Source organism: Trichosurus vulpecula, chromosome 7, assembly GCF_011100635.1.
Source record: "Trichosurus vulpecula isolate mTriVul1 chromosome 7, mTriVul1.pri, whole genome shotgun sequence".
Taxonomy (NCBI): Eukaryota; Metazoa; Chordata; class Mammalia; order Diprotodontia; family Phalangeridae; genus Trichosurus; species Trichosurus vulpecula.
Window position 1 is genome coordinate 46833323 of NC_050579.1, and position 19832 is coordinate 46853154.

The 19832-nt window shown below is 46.9% G+C and overlaps 10 non-coding genes across 10 annotated transcripts; 5 read left to right on the forward strand and 5 right to left on the reverse strand.

Moving 5' to 3' along the window:
• The first annotated feature begins 903 nt into the window (after window positions 1-903).
• TRNAG-CCC lies at window positions 904-974 on the forward strand. Its single transcript has one exon. It is a non-coding gene; the product is annotated as a tRNA-Gly (tRNA).
• A 630-nt stretch (window positions 975-1604) lies between these two features.
• On the reverse strand, window positions 1605-1676 carry TRNAQ-CUG. The gene has a single exon. It is a non-coding gene; the product is annotated as a tRNA-Gln (tRNA).
• Window positions 1677-5543: 3867 nt separating this feature from the next.
• Window positions 5544-5614, reverse strand: TRNAG-CCC. The gene has a single exon. It is a non-coding gene; the product is annotated as a tRNA-Gly (tRNA).
• Window positions 5615-7673: 2059 nt separating this feature from the next.
• On the forward strand, window positions 7674-7744 carry TRNAG-CCC. Its single transcript has one exon. It is a non-coding gene; the product is annotated as a tRNA-Gly (tRNA).
• Window positions 7745-8837: 1093 nt separating this feature from the next.
• On the forward strand, window positions 8838-8909 carry TRNAQ-CUG. The gene has a single exon. It is a non-coding gene; the product is annotated as a tRNA-Gln (tRNA).
• A 2252-nt stretch (window positions 8910-11161) lies between these two features.
• TRNAG-CCC lies at window positions 11162-11238 on the reverse strand. The gene has a single exon. It is a non-coding gene; the product is annotated as a tRNA-Gly (tRNA).
• Window positions 11239-11749: 511 nt separating this feature from the next.
• Window positions 11750-11820, forward strand: TRNAG-CCC. Its single transcript has one exon. It is a non-coding gene; the product is annotated as a tRNA-Gly (tRNA).
• Window positions 11821-15691: 3871 nt separating this feature from the next.
• Window positions 15692-15763, forward strand: TRNAQ-CUG. Its single transcript has one exon. It is a non-coding gene; the product is annotated as a tRNA-Gln (tRNA).
• Window positions 15764-16393: 630 nt separating this feature from the next.
• Window positions 16394-16464, reverse strand: TRNAG-CCC. Its single transcript has one exon. It is a non-coding gene; the product is annotated as a tRNA-Gly (tRNA).
• Window positions 16465-19528: 3064 nt separating this feature from the next.
• Window positions 19529-19602, reverse strand: TRNAI-AAU. The gene has a single exon. It is a non-coding gene; the product is annotated as a tRNA-Ile (tRNA).
• Between the last annotated feature and the right edge of the window lie 230 nt (window positions 19603-19832).

Consider the following 19832-nt stretch of genomic DNA (forward strand, 5'->3'; position numbering starts at 1 on the left):
GTAACATCAGCATGATTTGTGTGAAAACGTAACTGACGCCAAGTACCACAGGCCACAAGGAGCTCCAGTGCTCTCTCCAAAGCTCCTGACTCTGGACCCAATGCCTGATTAGCTACCGGGAAGCTGTGCTTGGTAGAAACAATGTGGTGTCTTCACTGAGTATCCTTGTTGAATGTCCTGTCTGGTGTCATAGTCTGCATAGAAGTATGCTCCTAAGTGTTCTGGGGAAAAGCTCTGGACTTCTTGGCTGTATACTCTTCACTATGGCTGTACAGCTCTTGGCATCTTCGAACACCTTAGTGGTGAGGTCATGTATTCCCTGCCCTCAGTGGAGCCTACAATCCAGAACTGTTGACGTCTTCACAGAAAATCTTAGTCAATCATTTTAAAGCTTTCCAAAGAGGTGACATGATAACTGCAAAATTCCCAAGTGACCCTGAATCAATTTGTTGTAAAGGAGTACTGTAATTGGCTTGGAAGGAGAAAACACTTTTAGGCGTCTGGTCACAGTTACCAAAGTCATGTAGCTTTTGTGTTGTGGTTGATTATTGTGAGGTAAAGCCGCGTAAAGACAAGAAAGAAAATGTAAGTGAAAAGCCCAGGAGAAGACTAAGAGCTAGAGATGTCTGTGTAGGAGTGAGCGGAGTAAAGAGGAGCCCTGCAGTGGTCTGAGCTGTGTGGGCAATTGTGGAGCAGGGTAAGGGTAGGCGGGGAGGCTCGTAGGTTTCAATCTGTTTGTTAGTGACCTCCGGGTACAGGTCCATGAAATTGGAAATCAGGAAGGTGAGGTCTCGAAGGATGAGTGGATTTGAGAGGCAACTGGGAGTTTCTTTAGAAGAGGGGAAAGCCGCCTGCACCCAAGATCATTGAAAGGCATGTTGTAGAAGTTGCTTCTTTGTGTGGGCATTGGTGGTTCAGTGGTAGAATTCTCGCCTCCCACGCGGGAGACCCGGGTTCGATTCCCGGCCAATGCAGTCCTGTTTTAGGTATCTGCTCGCGTACCAAAAACAAGGCCGCCCTTCTCCACCACGTAATTTCTCCCTTGCTGGGACTCGACTCAAGGTTTGGCACGTCCAAGGCAGCCCCATCTCCCAGCCGTGTTTCTTCGTAGTCTCCAATCCCCTTTTGCTCATTGCCGTACTGTTTGTGTGCTTCCTCTTCCATTCTCTCTTCCATTCAGTAGACGTTCATTGAACACCTACTGCGCCATAGTCTTTTGTTTGTGTGCCGGTCTTTCTGTCCACGGTGCTTAGCTCGGGGCCTGGCACATAGTTGGCCTTTAATAAATGAGAGCTGACCGACTAGTATACTGACTCACTACTTGACTGACTCTTTGTGGGGTGCAATAAGACAACCCCGTATTTCCACCGACCCTGGAAGGTGAAAGAAGTCCATAAATCGGAGCAAAGGATCAATTCAGGCCACATATAATTTCCCCAAAGATACATACCACAAGCCGCACCTTTCCAGTTCTCTCTTTCCTAGGTTTAAGATACCATAACCCCAATGAAAACTGAATAAGAGATACGTAGGATAATCCATCCTGCACTTCGGACCTAAACCAACAAGGATTGTGGGAGATGAAGAAAGTAGAAGAAAAAGCTAGGTCCCACCGAGATTTGAACTCGGATCGCTGGATTCAGAGTCCAGAGTGCTAACCATTACACCATGGAACCACCTCGGAATCCACTACTCTTTCGTTCTTTTTCAGTAAGATTTGGAGCATTTACCTTCCACGTCAATTGTGAATTCTTTCTTTCCAAGAAATTCTACCTTGTGTAAGGAAAAGCGACAACGTCCCCACCTGCAAAGACACCACCAGCCACTTCCATCCATTGATCACCTGTCTGCCTCTGCATCTCCGTCTCTGTGTCTCTGTGTCTGTCTCTCTCCATCCTTCTGTCTCTCTTAGTCATTGTCTCTGTCTCTGTCCATTTCTGTCTCGATTCCTGTCTGTCTTTGTCTCTGTCTCTGTCTCTTCCCCGGTCTTCCACCCTCCCCTTTTCATTCTTTACAGTAGTTTCCATAGGGTACAGTATCAGATCGCCTTACACACCAAAGGGCCTAGGTTCGAAATCAAGCAGAAATCTTTGCCCCTCCCCCACCCATCCACTTCCCTAGCACACTCTCCATTCCCTCTTGGAAGAGGAAGGGGTCTCTCACAGAACTGTTGATAGTCCGAGAGACCCTAACAGGGTTTCCTTGCATCGAAGTCGGTACCCCACTCACAATAAAGATGTCTAGACCTTTAGTAGACAGATAAGTGATGCCCACTACTGTAAAAGGTCCTTGCTCTGAGGACCACAGCATCCCAACTCCCCAAATCACTCATCCTCGAATCCAGCTATGGAAGGGTCACACAAGAACTGTCATGACCAAAAAGCTCTTGTGGAGAAACCTGCTCAGCTTGGGTGAGAGGGAACAGGTTGATACCTTTACCCATCAGAACCACAGGTCCCGAAACACCACTACCACCCTACTCCCTAGGATGGCCTGGTTCCCTTCCCACTTGGGGCCTTCCAGAGACACATGGGACCATGAAAAGGATTCTCCTCAATCACAAGTCCTGCCTTAACCAGAGTTGGGCTAATGAGGAGGGCGAGGTAAAGATGCAGAATGAGCGAATCTGGGATTGGTGCAGTTGAGAGGGGATCAGGATTCTCAGGGAATTCCCCAGTTCTCCGCTCTACTGGAGAAGAGAGATATAAATTGGGAGAACAGAGAGATAGAGGCAGAGAGACCGAGACCGAGAGAAAAGAAGAAGAAGAAGAAGAAGAAGGAGGAGGAGGAGGAGGAGGAGGAGGAGGAGAGACAGAGAAGGTCAGTGAACAGGGTGAGTGCCTGAGAGATTGAAGGCCTCGTCATTTGCTCTTGAACAAAGCAGAGACTATGAACTCCATGTTAAAGTGGAATGTACATGCTCCAAAAGTCAGTGAAAGCTAGTGAATGATAGCATTGATTTATGAAGTTTGATGATGTACCAGTAGGCATTCTGGGCCCTGGACTTGACTCCAGTGGCTCAATTTCATTCACTGGGAACCTCTTAGGTTTAATTTCTAGGAAATTCCTTTTGTCCACACACTGACAGACAAATATGATTCTCTTCTTGATTATCCTTTCAGTCCAATGTGAAGGATTCTCCTACTTATCCCTTCTTCCACTCCTTGACATAGAGACACTATTTGGCTTGTTGTTTGTCTTTTGTTCTTGAAGAAAAAGACCATGGCATCAAGAAGGTGATGCCATGACTTTCAATGGGATTTAAGTGAGGGAGGGCTGTACATAGTCAGCAGGGCTCACTTTCTCCTCTGGATCCTTCTGGGTATAGTGGCAAGATAGAGATCAGTACAACTGGAGATGGCACCCGTTGCAGTGGGAGACCCTGGCTTTTTTAAGCTAAGGTCTTTCCCAGTTCTCATTTTGACTGAGGCAATGCCCATTCCGTGACTAAGGTTAGGTAAGAGATGAGCCAAGGAATGGCCCCTTTTACCTAATTAAAAAAATCAATCTGGGAGGGGAAGACCCTCAGGTTTTCTGGCCAAAACAAAAGCAATTACTATTTGCATTCACTCTGAGCCATCAGGGCCCAAAAAAGTGGGGCTTGGCTGGCCTAGGACCTATTGTTGGCCAAGCTATGAGAGCAAGAGTGAATTGGGTTTAAAGCATGTCTTTAAGAAAGAAATCTAGCTAGTAAACCCCAAGATATCTTGGGTTTCAGCCATGAAATTTTATATTCCTTTGGGCAGAGCACCAGCAGGTAAGTACGATATCCTATGTAGACAGAGGGAGAGGAAAGGAGAGGGATAGGAGAGAGGGAGAGGGAGAGGAAGGAAGGAAGGAAAGAAAGAAAGGAAAGAAAGAAGGAGCTGCATTCCCCACTTGTAAGTGGGACAGCAGGGAATAATCACAGGTTGTTGTTTGTCCTTCCTTCTCGGAGAGAACCATGACATCACGAAGGTGATGGTATGACTTGCGAATGAATTGGATTTAAGTGAGGTAGGGCTCTGCAAAGTCACCAGCTTCACTTTCCCCTCCGGAGCCATCTGGGTCCACTGCCAAGATACAGATCAGGACGACTGGAAATGGCTCCCACTATTTGACTAGGAAGCTCTTGGAGAGCCCCTGGTCCACGGTTCTCACGCACTTTTCTGCCTCTGTGCGCTGACTTTTGTTACTTAATCTCCTTCCAGACAGCAGGACCTCAGCGTCACTACAGATCTAAGTTAGTGTCCTGAGGGCACCTTGGACTTGGAGTTCTTGGTTCCTATCTTAGGACCTTGCACAGCACACTTATTTGATGTTTTTTTTTTTTTTTCTATCGTGTTGTATCCCTGAGACTGAGAACAAGAAAACGTATTTGGAAGCTGTGTGCATTGAACTGATCGAACTGTCATTGAACTGTCCCCTTTTTTGGTCCTCGACTCCCTTTCCCCCCACCCCCCGCCCCCGCCGCCCCAGCGTCTATGGAGTGTCTGGGCGAGCCAAGGTCTTGTCCTGACGCACCTAAAGGTTCGGCAGGCTCTCGTTTAAGCCTTGACTGAATGGGTGAATCCTGAAGAGAATATGATAATTGCTCCGAAACACTCGAGATTATGAAATTTACGACGCCCTCTCACTTAAAAAAAAAAAAAGTGGTCGATCAGGCTTGAGGGAAAAACTAGCCAAAAAGCCTGGACTGTGGAAATGCAGAGCAGAGGAATGAGCGCAGCAGGGGACGTTGCCCTGTCAGCTATTTTCATAACTTAACTAAATTCCTAGAGCCTCCATATTATGTGTGGATAACCGCAAGGCATATGTCTCTCCCCCGCAACCCCCCGCCCCCCCACCCCCCCGCTTAGCAATATAACTCCTTTTTAATATTAAAAAAACCATATAAGTTTAGCTTACGTCCACTGGTTACACCCTCTAAGACAAGTTCATATAGATAAGCTTAGCTGGGCTCCTATAAATTAAACTTATACCCTCGTAGGCATAACTTTGGCTTAGATAAGCTTAGGTGGCCCCAAGGTACCGCCCGAGATTACCCTCTGCATGCGCGCCCCAGATAAAACTTCTTCCCTTCTCCTGAAAAACTCGTGGTTTTGTTTTACCTGGCAGCCAGCTTACGCTGTGACAGACCATCCAGCTTGGTCACCGAGGCTGACTCTAGCTGGGCAGAAAGGCCCTCCAGACTCTGCCCGAGGGGAGTCACGATCTAACTTTGCTAGTAGTCGCGGTGATCCTGTGCCCTTGACGTAAAGTCTGTGGCTTTCTATCCTCGGGAGCAAATCTCGGGGGTGGGGGGAAAGTGGAAGCGGTGACTTGGCTTTGCCGGCAGCCTTAAAAGACATTCTGGTACACATGGTAAGTGCAGACAGCTGTGAGTGGTGTGATGCAAACCTGGCCTTAGGCATTTCCGCCTCTTGTTACAATAAACGACATTGGTTGAAGATCAATTCCGATTTGGGCCGGAGTTACTAGCGACACCTCTCCAACACGCTTTGAAGAATGCGAAAAGAATGGTGCTTATCATTGAGTGTAAATGAACCTTAGAATAAAACGCGTGCATTGGCCGGGAATCGAACCTGGGTCTCCCGCGTGGGAGGCGAGAATTCTACCACTGAACCACCAATGCCCCCCTATTCTCGCCAACCCGCCCTATACTTCTCTGCCTTTATCTTAGCCGGCTCTGCACGGCAAAACAAGTAGATTGTTACAAAGTCACTTCAATCTGCTAGGCCTTGGGTCTCTCATCTGCACAATTGCAGCATTATTCGTACCAGCAAACTTCTCGGACATTTCAGGCCTCGGAGCTTATGCGGTTCTCATTCTCCCCTTAGCTTTCTTTGCTCTTGCCCATAGCCCAGTCCTCAGAGACTGTGTATCTCTATCTCTCTCTCCCTCTCTCTCTCTCTCTCACACACACACACCTGGGTTCAGAAATACATTTTACTCAAAAATGGGTATATTTCTACCCTTCTCTGAAGAGGGATTGTGTGGCTCCAATCTCCTTCTCCCTTGCTTTGAGTAATCAAACTGTCCCTTGGAGAGGAATTGGCAGAGGATACTCTAGAAATATCCCACTATTCATTCCTTTCTGCAAGCCACATCTAGTTAGACCATTGTGAGGATATACATAACCTACATGGACAACACAAACACACTATTTACAGGAGTTTTTCTTAATTCTATTTTTCTTGACCTCCCTGAAGCCTGCTACTGTTGACCACTGTCTCCTCCTGGGCACTTTCTCTTGCCTGTTTTTTTCTGACGTGGTTGTATTTTTTCTTTTCCTACCTGTCTGTCTATTTCTTCTCAGTCTTCTCTTGTTGATGCTCATTCACATATCACACTTTAACTGAGGTTGTACCCCGAAGCTCTGTTCTGGACCTCCTAGTCTTCTCGGTCTATATTTTCTTTTTTTTTTTTTTTGTAAATAAATAAAGTAATTGACACACATACTTCTCTTCCTTCCAAAGCCTCCCACATTTTAAAAGAAAAAGAAAGCCCTCCGACCTGGTATGCAACTTTCCTCATTGTCTATGTCCAAAAATATATATCTATTTGTACATCTTGGATAAATAGCCTCCCTGTCAGGGGATGGGCAGCACAGATTGTCATCATTCCTCTGGAATCATTGATGGTCATTGCAATGAAAAGAAATATTCAATCTTTCCTTGTTGTTTATCTTTAGAATGTTGTTGGTGCATAAATTATTGTCTCACTTCCCTCTGCCTCAATTCATACAAACCTTCCCAGGATATTTGGAAATTAATACACATGTTATTTCTTGTGGTGGATTCCATTACATTTATATATTACAGTTTGTTCAACCACCCTCCAATTGATGGACATCCCCTTACATTCAAGTTCTTTGTCACTACAAGCAGATGTTGTAACTACTTTTGTACATTGAGCCCTTTTCTGCTTACTTTGATCTCTTTGGAAGATAGATTTAATGGTCTTTCAACATTTTCTTTCTATCATCTCATCAGCTCCCATTGATTTAACTGCCACCTCCAGGCAAATGACTCCTCACTACTTGTGCATATGCATGCATGCATGTATTACATAGGTATATAAGTGCATGTATACACACAAATATATATTAGGCCTCATGTATGAACATCAGGCTTCAAGGGGAAAGCAAAGGTCAAACACTTCACATAGGAAGTTAGAGATAATGAGATATTTACCCATATCCATAGATCCATATGTATATGTGTATGCATAGCCATGTATGTACAGACATACATATATATACTATTTAATGTATATATATATATGTATATATGTAAAGTGATTGACCTTTGTTTTCCCCTTGAAACTTGACCTTGTGTGAAAATGTAATTAAAGTTCAAGAGAGAAAAGATCATGGCATTGCTCTATATGTGCGTGGCTTCTCTGTCCTAGCCTGTGGATGTTTCTGTGCGTGTGTGTGATACACAGTCTCTGAGGACTGAGCCGTGGGCAAGAGCAAAGAAAGCTAAGGGGAGAGAGAATGAGAACCGCAAAGGCTCCGAGGCCTGAAACGTCCAAGAAGTTGCTGGTGCGATTGATGCTGCAATTGTGCAGATGAGGGACCCAAGGTCTAGCAGATTGAGGTGACTTTGTAATAATCTGCTTATTTCATCGTGCACAACCCACTAAGATAAAGGCAGAGAAGTATAGGGCGGGGTGGCGAGAATAGGGGGGCATTGGTGGTTCAGTGGTAGAATTCTCGCCTCCCACGCGGGAGACCCGGGTTCGATTCCCGGCCAATGCACTAGCTTTTCATTCACTCTCCCAGTACAAGTGGATTTCTGGATTGTTAAGTTCTTGGTACAACGTAAGTGCTTCCGAGCAATTATCATGTTCTCTCTTGGATTCATTTGTTCAGTCAAAGTTTAAAGGAGCGCCCACCGCAGTTTTAGGGTATACAGGACCAGAACTCGGCTCCGCCAGACTCCACAAAGAAGCCGATAGGAGTGCAGGGTGAGGGTGGGGCGGAACATCGAGAAATAGGGACAAAAGCAGGTCAATTCACACAGCTCCCACGCACACGAAAGCGCGCGCCCGCACACACACATTTATTGTTCTCTCTGCCCCAGGGATACAATGCAATCCAGAGAACATCTAGTCAGAGCCTACACTGTACTAAGCTAGGAACCAAGGACGCCAAGCCCGAGGGCAATATCCTCAAGACGCTTACTGAGATGTGGAGTGACGCTGAGATCTGGCGGTCTGGAAGAGTGGCTTTCCGTAGTCGGAGTTGAGGAGGAGTAAAGTGAGGATCTGGGAGGCTGCAGTCCTCAGAGCAGGGACTTTTTCCACTAATGCGCGTCACACCTCTGTCTAGTAAAGGCCTTGGCTTCTTTATTGCGGATGAAATACCGACTGCGATGCAAAGAAACCCTGCTGGGCTCTCCGGGACTACGGACAGCTCTGTGGAAGGGAACCCTTTTCTCACCCTAGCGCGGACGGAGAGAGGGACTTGGGCAGAGCGGGTGGTAGAGCGCGGCGGACAACGATTCCCTCTCAGTTTCGAACCGAGAATCTTTTATCTAATGTGATAAGCAGTACCATACAGAAACTACTATAGAGAGTGAAAAAGGGAGGCAGGAGGGAAAGAGAAGGAAAAGAGACAGAGACAGAGACGGGCTCGCGGACACAGACACAGAGAAACAGAGGCAGAGAGACAGAGACGCACGCAGAGCGACAGACAGGTGATCGATGGAAGTGTAAGGTAGTATCTTTGCAGGGGTGGACGTTGTTTTCTATTCTTGAACAAGGTAGAATTTCTTGAGAAAAAGGAGTTTGCGATTGATAAATGCTTCAAATCTCTCTGAAAAGAAGGGAAGGGCAACTTTATTCCACGTGGTTCCATGGTGTAATGGTTAGCACTCTGGACTCTGAATCCAGTGATCCGAGTTCAAATCTCGGTGGGACCTTATTTTCTATTTCCTGCATGTCCTTCATTCCCAGTTATTCTGTGTTGGTGTTTGTCCTTCGTTTTCGAAGAGAACCATGACATTAGGGGAATGATGACATGACTTGCTGTTGACTTTGATTTTGGGGGGGGGCGGGGCAGGGCTGTGTAAGGTCAACAGCCTCATTTTCTCCTCCAGAGCCATCTGGATCCAGTGGCCAGATGTTCATCAGGATGACTGGAGATGGTCCAGGATGCAATGGGAGATCTTGGCTCTTTTAGGCTAGGCCTTTTCAGGTTCTCACTTTGAGTGAGGTAATGCCCATTCAGCAAATAAGCCTTTTAAAGAAGTGAGTCAAAGGATGGTCCCTGTTGGGTGCTTGTGCTTGGACCCCATTTCCAAGACCACATTTTGCCCTAGCTGCAAAACACTATCCTTAACGGTTTTCTTCCCAGCCCAAGAACACTATGCCTAGCAATTACTCATGAGTGGGCCCGGAAAACAAAGTATCTTTCTCCGTACAAGAACAAACTGACCTCTGAAGAAATACTCTTGTAAAAACAGGACTATCTCGTAACCACACAATTTTCATGTATTGATTCCCAAAGTTATCATATTCAATCCAGAGGTCAAGCTATAGATATCAACTCTCAAAGCTACCTTGCTACAGACAAAACAGACCAAAAATACACCCCTGTGAAACCCTTTCCCCTGGTTTCCAGTAGTGAATAAGATCTGTGACCAAATTTGTAAATTATCACGTAATTAGCATATCTGCCAGATAATCCACTACTTTTCCTATATAAGCTTTAGCATCATTCCTGCAAGCTCCTTGGGGAGGTCTGCCCAGCCTATTGGGGTTGCAATTAACCTTTGCCACCTTGACTTGAAGACTTGAGTCTGTGAATTCATTCCAGACCACCCTGTCCACTACTTCAGTTCTTGAGGAACCCCTTAAACCACATCAGGAAGACTGTCAGGGTTGCTGGTCAAAATAGAAACAGTTACCATTGACATTCATTCTAAGCCAGGAGAAGCCAAATATAGCCATTAAATGGTACTTGGGCAGGGACCTATTGTGGTCCAGTCTATGAGCTCCAGAGTGAAATGGGAAAGAAAGCCCTCCTGGCTCAGAATGCATGTCAGTAGTAACTGTTTCGCTTTTGATCAGCAACCCTGAGGGTCTTTCCCTCCAAGTCTGATTTTTTTTTTTAATCAAAGGGGCCATCCCTGGACTCCCTTCTTAAACAGGCCTATTTGCTTAATGGGCACTATCTTACTCAAAGTGAGAGCCTGAAAAGGCCTTAGCCTAAAAGGACCAGGGTCTCCCTTTACATCCTGGGCCATCTCCAGTCATCCTGATGGCTCTGGAGGAGAAAGTGAGGCTGGTGACCTTGCACAGGCCTTCCTCACTCAAATCAATCATTTCCCTAATGTCATGGTCCTCTTCGAAAAAAGGACAAACACAACCTGTGAGGTGGGGGAATGGGGTAACTTACCTCACCCTCTCCCTCTTCCTCTCCTTCTCCTCTCCAAAGGAAGGTAAATTTTGATGGCGGGAAGCTACCCAGTTAACTTGGAGTTTATTGGCTACATTCCTTCTTTCCTTCCTTCCTTCCTTCTTCCTTCCTCCCTCCCTTCCTTTCTCTCTCTCTCTCTCTCTCTTCTTTCTTTCTTTCCTAGGTCCAAAGTGCAGGACGAACTATCCCACTTATCTCAATTTGTTTTTATTAGGGTTATTGTATCTTAAGCCTAGGAAAGAGAGAACTGTAAATATGCGTGATTTGGTATGTATCTTTGAGGGAATCATATGTGGACTGAATTGGTCCTTTGCCCTGATTTCTAGACTTCTTTCACCTTCCAGGGTCGGTGGGAATAAGGGGTTGTCTTATTGCATCCCACAGTCAGTCAAATAGTGAGTCGGTATACTATGTCAGTCAGCTCTCATTTATTAAGGTCCAGCTATGTGCCAGGGCCCGAGCAAAGCACCGAGGACGGGAAAACAGGCACAGAAGAGGTATCCTGTGCAAGGTGACCAGCCTCATTTCACAGCCATCTGGGACCAGTGGCCAGAAGATAGGCGCAGTAGGTGTTCAACGAAGGAAGAGGGATCGAATGCAGAGGAAGTACACAAACAGCATGGCAATCAGCAAGAAGAGACTTCATACTAAGGGGGAGGGGCCCGGAAGATGACAGGAAACTTGCCTCGAGTTCTAACAAGCGAAATCTTACGTTGTGGTTTTTGGCATGGGAGCAGACACCTAAAACCCGACTGCATTGGCCGGGAATCGAACCCGGGTGTCCCGCGTGGGAGGCGAGAATTCTACCACTGAACTACCAATAACCACGCCGGTAATACTCTTCTACTACTTGCCTTTCTACTATCTTGGCGGGGTTGGCGGGGAGAGTGTGGGTTTCCCTCATTCTAAAGAAACTCCCAGCTCTTCCTCAAATCCATTCATCCTCTGAGACCCCCACCTTCCTGATTTCCAATTTCACGGACTTGTACCAAATAGTTCCTAAGCCCCCGAGGTCGCTAACAGACAGCTTGAAGCCTGCGAACCTCCCTGCCTGCTCTTACCCTACTCCACAATTGCCCGCACAGCTCAGACCACTGTAGGGCTTCACTTTACTCCGCTCATCCTACACAGACATCTCCAGCTCTTAGCCTTCTCCTGAGCTTTTCACTTACATTTTCTTTCTTGTCTTTACGCGGCTGTACGTCACAATAATCAACCACAACACAAAAGCTACGTGACTTTGGTAACTGTGACCAGATACCTAAAACTGTTTTCTCCTTCCAAACCAATTACAGTACTCCTTTACAAAAAATTGATTCAGAGCTGACTGGGAATAGGGGGGCATTGGTGGTTCAGTGGTAGAATTCTCGCTTCCCACGCGGGAGACCCGGGTTCGATTCCCGGCCAATGCACGCGTTTTATTCTAAGGTTCATTTACACTCAATGATAAGCACCATTCTTTTCGCATTCTTCAAAGCGTGTTGGAGAGGTGTCGCTAGTAACTCCGGCCCAAATCGGAATTGATCTTCAACCAATGTCGTTTATTGTAACAAGAGGCGGAAATGCCTAAGGCCAGGTTTGCATCACACCACTCACAGCTGTCTGCACTTACCATGTGTACCAGAATGTCTTTTAAGGCTGCCGGCAAAGCCAAGTCACCGCTTCCACTTTCCCCCCACCCCCGAGATTTGCTCCCGAGGATAGAAAGCCACAGACTTTACGTCAAGGGCACAGGATCACCGCGACTACTAGCAAAGTTAGATCGTGACTCCCCTCGGGCAGAGTCTGGAGGGCCTTTCTGCCCAGCTAGAGTCAGCCTCGGTGACCAAGCTGGATGGTCTGTCACAGCGTAAGCTGGCTGCCAGGTAAACAAAACCACGAGTTTTTCAGGAGAAGGGAAGAAGTTTTATCTGGGGCGCGCATGCAGAGGGTAATCTCGGGCGGTACCTTGGGGCCACCTAAGCTTATCTAAGCCAAAGTTATGCCTACGAGGGTATAAGTTTAATTTATAGGAGCCCAGCTAAGCTTATCTATATGAACTTGTCTTAGAGGGTGTAACCAGTGGACGTAAGCTAAACTTATATGGTTTTTTTAATATTAAAAAGGAGTTATATTGCTAAGCGGGGGGGTGGGGGGGCGGGGGGTTGCGGGGGAGAGACATATGCCTTGCGGTTATCCACACATAATATGGAGGCTCTAGGAATTTAGTTAAGTTATGAAAATAGCTGACAGGGCAACGTCCCCTGCTGCGCTCATTCCTCTGCTCTGCATTTCCACAGTCCAGGCTTTTTGGCTAGTTTTTCCCTCAAGCCTGATAGACCACTTTTTTTTTTTTTAAGTGAGAGGGCGTCGTAAATTTCATAATCTCGAGTGTTTCGGAGCAATTATCATATTCTCTTCAGGATTCACCCATTCAGTCAAGGCTTAAACGAGAGCCTGCCGAACCTTTAGGTGCGTCAGGACAAGACCTTGGCTCGCCCAGACGCTCCATAGACGCTGGGGCGGCGGGGGCGGGGGGTGGGGGGAAAGGGAGTCGAGGACCAAAAAAGGGGACAGTTCAATGACAGTTCGATCAGTTCAATGCACACAGCTTCCAAATACGTTTTCTTGTTCTCAGTCTCAGGGATACAACACGATAGAAAAAAAAAAAAAAACATCAAATAAGTGTGCTGTGCAAGGTCCTAAGATAGGAACCAAGAACTCCAAGTCCAAGGTGCCCTCAGGACACTAACTTAGATCTGTAGTGACGCTGAGGTCCTGCTGTCTGGAAGGAGATTAAGTAACAAAAGTCAGCGCACAGAGGCAGAAAAGTGCGTGAGAACCGTGGACCAGGGGCTCTCCAAGAGCTTCCTAGTCAAATAGTGGGAGCCATTTCCAGTCGTCCTGATCTGTATCTTGGCAGTGGACCCAGATGGCTCCGGAGGGGAAAGTGAAGCTGGTGACTTTGCAGAGCCCTACCTCACTTAAATCCAATTCATTCGCAAGTCATACCATCACCTTCGTGATGTCATGGTTCTCTCCGAGAAGGAAGGACAAACAACAACCTGTGATTATTCCCTGCTGTCCCACTTACAAGTGGGGAATGCAGCTCCTTCTTTCTTTCCTTTCTTTCTTTCCTTCCTTCCTTCCTCTCCCTCTCCCTCTCTCCTATCCCTCTCCTTTCCTCTCCCTCTGTCTACATAGGATATCGTACTTACCTGCTGGTGCTCTGCCCAAAGGAATATAAAATTTCATGGCTGAAACCCAAGATATCTTGGGGTTTACTAGCTAGATTTCTTTCTTAAAGACATGCTTTAAACCCAATTCACTCTTGCTCTCATAGCTTGGCCAACAATAGGTCCTAGGCCAGCCAAGCCCCACTTTTTTGGGCCCTGATGGCTCAGAGTGAATGCAAATAGTAATTGCTTTTGTTTTGGCCAGAAAACCTGAGGGTCTTCCCCTCCCAGATTGATTTTTTTAATTAGGTAAAAGGGGCCATTCCTTGGCTCATCTCTTACCTAACCTTAGTCACGGAATGGGCATTGCCTCAGTCAAAATGAGAACTGGGAAAGACCTTAGCTTAAAAAAGCCAGGGTCTCCCACTGCAACGGGTGCCATCTCCAGTTGTACTGATCTCTATCTTGCCACTATACCCAGAAGGATCCAGAGGAGAAAGTGAGCCTGCTGACTATGTACAGCCCTCCCTCACTTAAATCCCATTGAAAGTCATGGCATCACCTTCTTGATGCCATGGTCTTTTTCTTCAAGAACAAAAGACAAACAACAAGCCAAATAGTGTCTCTATGTCAAGGAGTGGAAGAAGGGATAAGTAGGAGAATCCTTCACATTGGACTGAAAGGATAATCAAGAAGAGAATCATATTTGTCTGTCAGTGTGTGGACAAAAGGAATTTCCTAGAAATTAAACCTAAGAGGTTCCCAGTGAATGAAATTGAGCCACTGGAGTCAAGTCCAGGGCCCAGAATGCCTACTGGTACATCATCAAACTTCTTAAATCAATGCTATCATTCACTAGCTTTCACTGACATTTGGAGCATGTACATTCCACTTTAACATGGAGTTCATAGTCTCTGCTTTGTTCAAGAGCAAATGACGAGGCCTTCAATCTCTCAGGCACTCACCCTGTTCACTGACCTTCTCTGTCTCTCCTCCTCCTCCTCCTCCTCCTCCTCCTCCTCCTCCTCCTTCTTCTTCTTCTTCTTCTTTTCTCTCGGTCTCGGTCTCTCTGCCTCTATCTCTCTGTTCTCCCAATTTATATCTCTCTTCTCCAGTAGAGCGGAGAACTGGGGAATTCCCTGAGAATCCTGATCCCCTCTCAACTGCACCAATCCCAGATTCGCTCATTCTGCATCTTTACCTCGCCCTCCTCATTAGCCCAACTCTGGTTAAGGCAGGACTTGTGATTGAGGAGAATCCTTTTCATGGTCCCATGTGTCTCTGGAAGGCCCCAAGTGGGAAGGGAACCAGGCCATCCTAGGGAGTAGGGTGGTAGTGGTGTTTCGGGACCTGTGGTTCTGATGGGTAAAGGTATCAACCTGTTCCCTCTCACCCAAGCTGAGCAGGTTTCTCCACAAGAGCTTTTTGGTCATGACAGTTTTTGTGTGACCCTTCCATAGCTGGATTTGAGGATGAGTGATTTGGGGAGTTGGGATGCTGTGGTCCTCAGAGCAAGGACCTTTTACAGTAGTGGGCATCACTTATCTGTCTACTAAAGGTCTAGACATCTTTATTGTGAGTGGGGTACCGACTTCGATGCAAGGAAACCCTGTTAGGGTCTCTCGGACTATCAACAGTTCTGTGAGAGACCCCTTCCTCTTCCAAGAGGGAATGGAGAGTGTGCTAGGGAAGTGGATGGGTGGGGGAGGGGCAAAGATTTCTGCTTGATTTCGAACCTAGGCCCTTTGGTGTGTAAGGCGATCTGATACTGTACCCTATGGAAACTACTGTAAAGAATGAAAAGGGGAGGGTGGAAGACCGGGGAAGAGACAGAGACAGAGACAAAGACAGACAGGAATCGAGACAGAAATGGACAGAGACAGAGACAATGACTAAGAGAGACAGAAGGATGGAGAGAGACAGACACAGAGACACAGAGACGGAGATGCAGAGGCAGACAGGTGATCAATGGATGGAAGTGGCTGGTGGTGTCTTTGCAGGTGGGGACGTTGTCGCTTTTCCTTACACAAGGTAGAATTTCTTGGAAAGAAAGAATTCACAATTGACGTGGAAGGTAAATGCTCCAAATCTTACTGAAAAAGAACGAAAGAGTAGTGGATTCCGAGGTGGTTCCATGGTGTAATGGTTAGCACTCTGGACTCTGAATCCAGCGATCCGAGTTCAAATCTCGGTGGGACCTAGCTTTTTCTTCTACTTTCTTCATCTCCCACAATCCTTGTTGGTTTAGGTCCGAAGTGCAGGATGGATTATCCTACGTATCTCTTATTCAGTTTTCATTGGGGTTATGGTATCTTAAACCTAGGAAAGAGAGAACTGGAAAGGTGCGGCTTGTGGTATGTATCTTTGGGGAAATTATATGTGGCCTGAATTGATCCTTTGCTCCGATTTATGGACTTCTTTCACCTTCCAGGGTCGGTGGAAATACGGGGTTGTCTTATTGCACCCCACAAAGAGTCAGTCAAGTAGTGAGTCAGTATACTAGTCGGTCAGCTCTCATTTATTAAAGGCCAACTATGTGCCAGGCCCCGAGCTAAGCACCGTGGACAGAAAGGCCGGCACACAAACAAAAGACTATGGCGCAGTAGGTGTTCAATGAACGTCTACTGAATGGAAGAGAGAATGGAAGAGGAAGCACACAAACAGTACGGCAATGAGCAAAAGGGGATTGGAGACTACGAAGAAACACGGCTGGGAGATGGGGCTGCCTTGGACGTGCCAAACCTTGAGTCGAGTCCCAGCAAGGGAGAAATTACGTGGTGGAGAAGGGCGGCCTTGTTTTTGGTACGCGAGCAGATACCTAAAACAGGACTGCATTGGCCGGGAATCGAACCCGGGTCTCCCGCGTGGGAGGCGAGAATTCTACCACTGAACCACCAATGCCCACACAAAGAAGCAACTTCTACAACATGCCTTTCAATGATCTTGGGTGCAGGCGGCTTTCCCCTCTTCTAAAGAAACTCCCAGTTGCCTCTCAAATCCACTCATCCTTCGAGACCTCACCTTCCTGATTTCCAATTTCATGGACCTGTACCCGGAGGTCACTAACAAACAGATTGAAACCTACGAGCCTCCCCGCCTACCCTTACCCTGCTCCACAATTGCCCACACAGCTCAGACCACTGCAGGGCTCCTCTTTACTCCGCTCACTCCTACACAGACATCTCTAGCTCTTAGTCTTCTCCTGGGCTTTTCACTTACATTTTCTTTCTTGTCTTTACGCGGCTTTACCTCACAATAATCAACCACAACACAAAAGCTACATGACTTTGGTAACTGTGACCAGACGCCTAAAAGTGTTTTCTCCTTCCAAGCCAATTACAGTACTCCTTTACAACAAATTGATTCAGGGTCACTTGGGAATTTTGCAGTTATCATGTCACCTCTTTGGAAAGCTTTAAAATGATTGACTAAGATTTTCTGTGAAGACGTCAACAGTTCTGGATTGTAGGCTCCACTGAGGGCAGGGAATACATGACCTCACCACTAAGGTGTTCGAAGATGCCAAGAGCTGTACAGCCATAGTGAAGAGTATACAGCCAAGAAGTCCAGAGCTTTTCCCCAGAACACTTAGGAGCATACTTCTATGCAGACTATGACACCAGACAGGACATTCAACAAGGATACTCAGTGAAGACACCACATTGTTTCTACCAAGCACAGCTTCCCGGTAGCTAATCAGGCATTGGGTCCAGAGTCAGGAGCTTTGGAGAGAGCACTGGAGCTCCTTGTGGCCTGTGGTACTTGGCGTCAGTTACATTTTCACACAAATCATGCTGATGTTACCCACCTCAAACCTCTCCCTGGAGATGGAGCCCTGACCCAGGTGATGAGGCTAAGACTGAAAAGGGAGTAAAGGTGGCTGGGGAATCTGCATAGAGGAGGACATAGGAAATGCTTTAAAGCTGAGAGAGAGAGAGAGAGAGAGAGAGAGAGAGAGAGAGAGAGAGAGAGAGAGAAGGAGGCAGAGAGACAGTGGCAGACAGAAAGACATAGAGAGAGATACAGAGAGAGATGGACGGAGAGACAGAGATAGACACAGAATAACAGAGACAAAGACACAGGGAGAGAGACACAGACAGTGACACAGAGAAAGAAACTGGAAAGAGAGTGTAGTCTTCTGCTTGTTCTTTATCACAGAGACATCAGTGGGGCTCCTAACAGAGTGCAGTTCACTAAGGACTGTCAGAAACAAAAACAGACCCAAACCAGTCACGTAAGCTAAAAGAGAAACTAGTGCTTAAATGAGGGGGAAACAGTCAGATTGCTCCAACTCCTGGTCCACTTTGACCTGACACAGCTACATCCTTTTATAGGTAGGGTTTAAACAATGGTGGTAAAATGTCAAAGACCTTATAATATTCGGTGGGTTCTCTGACACTCTCTTGTGCCATTAACTTACAGCTCGTTAGTACGCCATTCCATTCAGATATCACAATCCGTTGGGTCATTCCGCAATTAGTGGGCACTCCTTTATTTTCCAGCTCTTTGCCCCTACTGAAAGAACTGCTATAAAAAGTGTTGCATAAACAGGTCCTTTCCCTCTTTCTTCTTTCTCTTTAGGGTATAGACCTAGTAGCAGGCCAACCCCACCTAGCTCCTGACATCCTTTTCACAGAATGGTGGGACGTCGCTCTAGAACGCTTGTAGAAGACTAGCAGTGTGGCCAGTCTGGCAGGCGGAGTGCCCTGTGGGCACGCCGGACTGGGGTTCCTGTAGGTTAGAGGGGGCTGGGGGCGGGGAGGGTCTCTTTCCAGGCTCAAGTCTGTGCAGGCCCCACCTTCGCCCCTTGTTGCTCCGAGGAGCTTTCTATTCCTTCCCGCAACATCTCGGAACTGTTCTCTGGGCCAGTCCAGCCCCTGAACAGCCAGCTAACTAGCTGCAGGTCCCCATCCAAGTCAGTGCTCTTGCTTGGAGTTAAAGGAGACAGACAAGAAAAATCCCTGCCGAGTTCCCAACCCTACTAATTTATCCTAAAGATGGTGTTCACTGCTGAGCAACTAGGACAATCCAGTTTCTGCGCATTTCCTAGTTCCATTGTCAAGGATTCCTTCCCATTTCTCTCACTGCCTGTGCAATGCATTTGTCCGTTTACTTCCCTTCACTTTGTGGGAGGAGGACAGCAAACGTGCTTCAGTGGATATACGAGTCGGGGGCTACTCTGGGTAAGGAGACTTCCTGTGTTTCAATGAACGAGATGTGGATGCCCGTGGACTGGGAGGAAGAGCTAAACAAATTGTGGTTCCTGAGTGTCATGGGCCACGACGGTGCTGTAAGAAAAAACGAATAACCACGAACCACTACAGAGAAGCACGGAATGATTTCCACACTGATGCAGAGTGAAGTAAGCAGTCAAGAAAACTATTCACACGAACTAACACAATGTCAGTGGAAAGCGCAACTACAAGTGAATGTTGCAAAATTACAAAGAACGTGGCCCCAAAGAAGAGATCTAAGAAAGCATTCCGACCCGCACTCTTCCGCAGAAGTGTCAGAGGTCCACGAGTGTGGAACGTTGCACGTATTTTCAGAGTTCTTCAATGCGTGTTCGATTTTTGCTAGTGTTTCCCCTTCCTCCTCATTTTTTCTGTAAAGAATTATTGCTCGTTGAATGGGTTGGTTTTGTGGAGGGGCTGGGGAAAGGAAGAGGAAGAAATTCCGGTGACCTGAAAGATATCAATAAAAAGTGTATTTTAGGAAGTGTTGGAGAGAAGGTCGCTCTAAGGGTTTTTGGATTGCCCTCCACCCCAACTCCTCCTCTCTTCGAGTGACAATGATGGAAGATTAGACTATTATCCATTGTCGTGGTTTCATACTTGTCTTTGGTCGGCTAGTTTCGTTGACCCCGAAAGGGCTGTGGCAGTAGTGGGTTTACAGGTGAGTTCCCTGTGCTTCATTCAGTCCAGTAGAGAGTGGGATTTCCGCAAATGTCCCAGGTAAAAGAAGCTGGCCCGTACGGGGATCGAACCCGCGACCTTGGCGTTATTAGCACCACGCTCTAACCAACTGAGCTAACCGGCCCCTGAATATCCCTTCTTTAAGCAACGTCCTCAGCAACAGGACACCAAAGTCTTCCTGGATTTCTAGGATGGTTGTTAATTTGGCCAGATGAATCCACTGAAGTAGGCTTCTGACTGCTTGCGGAGTCCACCTCTACGGTTTTGCAGTCCAGAACCTGCCTTCCATTAACTGATTGTTTTTCTTTCTCAGGGAATCCTTCTTTCAAAACGCAGAGGCTGTGAAGAAAGGCA